The sequence below is a fragment of the Cebus imitator genome, unplaced genomic scaffold (assembly GCF_001604975.1).
Source record: "Cebus imitator isolate Cc_AM_T3 unplaced genomic scaffold, Cebus_imitator-1.0 Scaffold23, whole genome shotgun sequence".
Lineage (NCBI taxonomy): Eukaryota > Metazoa > Chordata > Mammalia > Primates > Cebidae > Cebus > Cebus imitator.
Genome location: NW_016107338.1, coordinates 2,041,576 through 2,047,290, shown reverse-complemented (window position 1 = coordinate 2,047,290; position 5,715 = coordinate 2,041,576). Strand labels below are relative to the sequence as shown.

At 42.3% G+C, this 5,715-nt stretch overlaps 1 long non-coding RNA gene across 1 annotated transcript in view; it reads left to right on the top strand.

The window, feature by feature from the left end:
* Nucleotides 1-2,138: 2,138 nt before the first annotated feature.
* Nucleotides 2,139-5,715, top strand: part of LOC119470137 — a 61,235-nt gene continuing 57,658 nt past the window's right edge. The window contains exon 1 of the long non-coding RNA XR_005199018.1: nucleotides 2,139-2,214. This is a non-coding gene — a long non-coding RNA (uncharacterized LOC119470137). The remainder of the gene's footprint in view (nucleotides 2,215-5,715) is intronic.

Genomic DNA, 5,715 nt, shown 5'->3' with positions numbered 1-5,715 from the left:
GGGATGCTCGGCCCTCTGCTTTCCAGCCTTCCCGCCTCCCTGGGGATTCAGTGTCTCTCTGCTTTGGTCCAATTTTCCATGTGGGTCATGTGATAGGAGACATGGTTCGGGAACTTCATGAATTTCTAGAATTCTTAACTCTATTTTCAGATGTCCGCTCCCCTGTGCATACCCCCCACCCGCATCCCAAACGTACTCTTTTATTATGAGTAATATCCTCCTTCCCAATGAAGAATAAGAATCGTTAGTAGATTCATGAATCAGATTTTAGTGGGTTGAGAATTATCTCTTAATCTGAGAAGATCTTTCTGCTAGATTTTGGTTAAAATTTGCCTGAGGGGTCTTGATGGGAAATGTACACCACTTGGAAGGCAAATATACTGGAGAGAATTTGAATACTCTGCTATTAGTTGGTGGTCATCCATCGTCTGGTTACTCACAGCAAGGGGCTTCCCTGACCTGCCTGTCAGGGAACTCAGAATGACCCTGCTGCAGGCTGTCTCAGGGAAAGTCATTTCCACGGCTGTGCTCATCTGCAGACTGCAGCAATCTGTGGCAGTGTCAGCTCTGGGCATCCCATTCCTAGTAGTTTATAGGTGGTGGTGAGTCTGGGGCAAATGGCACTGAAAAATCCTGTCCCATAGTCAGTGCCTAGAGATGATGGGACATGGGAGGCAGGGCCTTAGCCTACAGGCCAGGAGAAGGAAAAGCAGCTGGGGAGACTGGGGTTCTAGGAGGAGGCAGGACCAGTGCCCTGAGCTAGGAAGGAGGTGGGAATTCAGGAGTACACTCATCACTGCAACTGTGGACAAAGATCACAGCTTTGATCAAATCAGAAATAGATACCCCCTCTGGCTGGGCATATAGGCCTGAGCTAGTGCAAAGCTCACTGGGTGCTAACTGGGCTGCTGGGGCCCTTATGCAGTGGTGCATGACATGTATAGCCTCACACTGTGGCACTGAGCTCTAGAGCAGAAGTACTCATGCATGTGTGTGTGTGCTGGGGCTTCTGGATCAAGGGCTGTGTCTCCTCTCTCCTCCATGTCCTTTTGCTGTTCTTTCTTGGGGGATTCTCCCCTACAGGGCCATGATGTGAGGGCTGCGAGGCTTGCAGGGAGGGGTCAGCTGCTGTAGCTTTGGGCCTTATTAATGGGGTATTGGATGCGGCCAGCATGTCCTCTTTCCCTCTGTTGAGGTGCCCTGGGGACAGCTGATTAAGCAGGCTGGCACAGTGTCAGTAGTGATTTACGGGCTGCCCAGAAGCTTCTGCCTTGAGAGCTAGGCTGCTGCATTATTCATGGTGGTAAGCTATAAATCTGCTGCTGGACCTGGCTGCTGGCTCTCGGATGGAGACTGAGGGAAGGGTGGTGGGGGAAGAGCAGCGGCTGCCAGGACAGGAGAGGTGCTCAGCAGGCAGGGTGGGTTCTGAACAGGAATCTGACACTTGCTCTTTAGGTCTGGTGTGTGGCATCATGAATCATCTTGTCCACTCCCTTGCATTTCAGTGGTGAGATTCTAGGCCCTCCCTTGGTTACTCAGGTCTAGCAACCTTCCTCTTGTCCAACCTGGATACCTTTAAGCATGGCTGAAGGCCATAGTTCCTGCCAGAATGCCAGAGGAAATACTTAACAGGATTTAAAAATATCAGATCACATTTCTTTAGAGCAAATTATCTGCCCGAAGTCCTGCCATCAGGCAATGAGGGCCCCTATGAGCCAGTCTTACTTTTTGCAGTAGTTACTTTACCTCACTCACTAATACCTGTGTGTGAGAAAATGCACGGCAAGATATATCCATGGGTGTGAGAGGAAATAGTGCAGTGATTCTCAGACTTGAGCGTGCATCAGAATTGCCTGGAGGGCCCTACCCCCAATGTTTCTGATTCAGCAGGTCTCAGGTGCAATCTGAGACTTGGCGTTTCTAACAAGTTTCCAGGTAATGCTGATGCTCCTGGTCCAGGGATCGCACACTAAGAACCACTCCCTTAGTGTAATTTAACTAAGCTTTGCTGTGCTAGCATCAGCTAATGAGGGCAAGAACTATCAGTAAAATATACAAGTCATTAAATTCATTGTTTCGTTCAATAAGCATTTATTGGCACCAACTAAGTGGCCCTACTGTACTCTGAGCTGTGAACACAGATATGAAGAGGCAGGCAGCAGCTCGCAGTTCAGCTAGGAAGAGAAGGACACAAGGGAAGGCATTTGCTGAGAGGTGAGTCAAGCAATTCAACAAATTCAGCCCCTGCTGGGGGTCTTTAAATGCTCTCATTGCTCACTGTTACGATCTAAGTACTGAATAGAAAGGCAGAGCTTTGTGATTTCTCTCCCAAAGCTGTCTGGAGAAACACCCAGAGATTTGATGGGCTGGGGGTTAGACACAACTGAGGGTACTGCTGCCCTGAAAAGGAGATGACCCTGCAAGTTGGGAGATTGAGAAGATTTTATGCTGGAGGTGAGACCTGAAGGACGGATTTGGGAAGGAGTATGAACCAGTAAACATGACTATCCATACTAGATTAACAATCTTTTCAAAACCTGAATAAATGTGGCTGTCCACTTGCCACCTGTGTTTTAGGCTGAAAAACCTTTCCCCTGATCTTATTGGTCCCAGATTCTTAGTTTTTTACAGTCTCTCATTTGCACTTTCTTCTGGGACTCGCAGACAACAAACATGCTTGTCTCAAAGACTTAATCGCAAGTTCAAACAGACAGTAAAATGTGTCTGGGCAATGTCTGAGCCTGGAGTGGTGGTGGAGGTAGTTAATGTGGAAAGCGATTTGTGACAGAGTGGAAATGGGTTGCAAGGAGTTATAATAGGGCGTGGGGTGTCTGGCTGGGAAAGGGAAGTGGCTGTAGGATAAGGAGCAGGTTGTTTGGATGCTACAGCAAAGAGCCCTATTAAGACTCCTCAAGACTGCACTTACCATTTCTCTCCCATCCTACTTCCCAGAAGGAAACATTTTAAACTTTTTAAAGTGCTTCTTTTGGTATTTATAGCCTTACTTGTAACCAAAATGGATACACTGCTTTCTTTTTGTCCACCAATTTCAGACATTATTGACTTTATATCATGATAGATGAAAATGTAATCTCACTTATAGATACTCTTCTACATCTATTCTCATAAGATCATTATATCTCAATTCTTAGTTGAAATCATTTTCCGAGTTCTCATTATTATGGCTATACATTTTGCTGACTGTTAACACAACTGGTATAGTCTGATTACGCTTTCATTCTTGCACAACTTTTAGTTTTTCCAGGAGTTAATGATTGCTTCAGTTTTTCATTTGTTTAGTTTCCTTTTAACATCTGATTAATTCCACAACCTTTCACAGCTTTGTAAAGCACCTTTTAATATAATTTTATGATTGATCAAACTTACCAGATACCTCACCACTTTCATTCTCTCCTCTCTGAAATCATGTCTTCTTGCACTCTCTGATCTACTGCTCCAACTGGACTCACTTCTCTATGGCTTCTGCAGAGCCTCATCCTGCTTCTTCCTTTCACTAACATCCTGGCATTCCGTTTGACCCTCTCTTATGTTTATTCCATGTTTCTTTGATCCAATGTATGTTTTCCTCTTTCTTGTTTTACCCCTTGCTTTGGTAGTACACAACCTCCAATAGCTTCCTGAGAAATGGCACAACAGAGGGAAATATCAGAAGACTCTCAGTGCCTGAAAATGTCTTTATTCTACCCACAGACTAGATGGAATATAGGTAGAGAATTGTAGGCTGAGAATAGTTAACCCTCAGAGTTTCCAGCTTCCATTGTTGCTGTCGAAAACTCCATTTTCATTCTTGTTCTCAGTTCTTTGTTTGGGCTATCTTTTCTCTCAAAAAGCTTTTAGAAAGTTTTCTTTACCCCTGGTATTCTAAAATATCATGATGATGGATCCTCATGTGGGTTTGTTAATAAGCTGGCCTTCAATCTGGAGAGCTATGTATTTCAATTCTGGGAAGTTTTCTTGTGGCCTTGACTTGCTTTTCTTTCTTCCCTTCCTCCTCATCTCTCTTCCTTTCTTCCTTTCCTTCTTTCTTTCAGTAGTTACTCTTGTACCATTTTATTTCTTCACTCCGGAACTTCTAGATGTTGAAAATTGAGTCTTCTGAATTATTAAATTTTGAATCTTCTATTATATTGTCTATATCCTTGTCATTCTGCTCTACTTTATAACAAAAGTTACTTTCTTAACTTTGTCTTCCAACTCTTCTATTAATTTTTTGTTCATGTTTAATTTTCAAAGGCTCTTCGTTGTTGTCTGGTTGTTCTGTTTTTATAGTACTCTTTTTATTTCATTGATGCAATTTTCTCTTTTATCTCCTTAAAATGTTAATTATATACATTTTTGAAGCATTCCATTTATTAGCATCCAAATAAAAGAGAGCTCGGAAGAAACAAAGATACCAAGAAAAGGAATTCTTTGTTTTTCACATAGATTTCCCCCAGATACCTGAAAATATTTGATTATCTACTTATACTTAGAAGTGAGGATGAAAAAGTGAATCAAAAGCTGGGAAAGAAGGTAGGGCTTGTGGACAGGTAGTCAGGTAGCTCAGAGTCTTGTTATGACCCTCCAATGGATCTATTATTTAAGGTAATTTAATTTCTCTACCAAAAGAATTTTTAAAAATTTAAGTTATCCTCACTTATACCATACAGATGCTGCTAGTGTTCAGTAACTATGTTGATTTCGTACATTAAAGATGGTCACTGAGCTTTTGGAATTCTCCTTTCAAATCGTGTAGTTATTTTCTCTCTTCTTAAAACTAGGGTGGCGTTATGACTGCTTTACTAGTAGAATATTGTGGAAGTGATGCTGTGATGGTTCTGAGACTAAGCCTTAAGAAGTCAGGGTAGCATCTACTTTTGGAATATAATCTTCTAAGCCTTAATTTAATTTAGTGGAATTAATTTAATGGAAGCTTCTACTTTTGAAATCCTTTTAACACCATGTAAAAGGTTTAGCTACCTTCCTAAATTGGGCAAGTAGAGAGGTCAAGCATACAGGAGGTGGCCCTGAGATTATGTGGCCTAGCCATCCCAGCACCCCAATAGACCCCAGCCTTCAAGGAAGACCAACCAAGGCATCAGATATTTGAGTTGGTCATCTTAGATGTTCCAGCCCAGTTGATCCCTCAGATGATGGTAGCACCTAGCCAACATTGCATAATGTAGAAGAATTATAGTCATGCACCCATTAATGGCATTTTGGTCAATCACAGACTGCACATATGAAAGTGTCCCACAAGATTACAATGGAGCTGAAAAATTCCTGTCACCTATTGACGATGTAGCCATCATAATGCTATAGCACAATGCACTACTCGTGTGTTTGTGGTGATGCCTGGGTCATATAAAAGCCTAGCACATACAATTATGTACAGCACAGAATAACTTGATAATGATAGTAAACATTACTGGTTTATGTATTTACTATATCATGCTTTTTATTGTTACTTTAGTTTACTCCTACCTACTTTAAAAAAAAAAAGTTAACTGTAAAATAGCCTCAAGCAGGTTCTTAGGAAGTATTTCATAAGGCATTGCTATCATAGGAGATAACAGCTCCATGCATGTTACTGACCCTGAAGACCTTCTAGTGGGATAAGATGTGGAGGCAGAAGACAGTGATGTTGATAATCCTGACCCTGTATAGGCCTAGGCTAATGCGTGTATGCATGTGTCTGCATCTTAATAGAAAAAT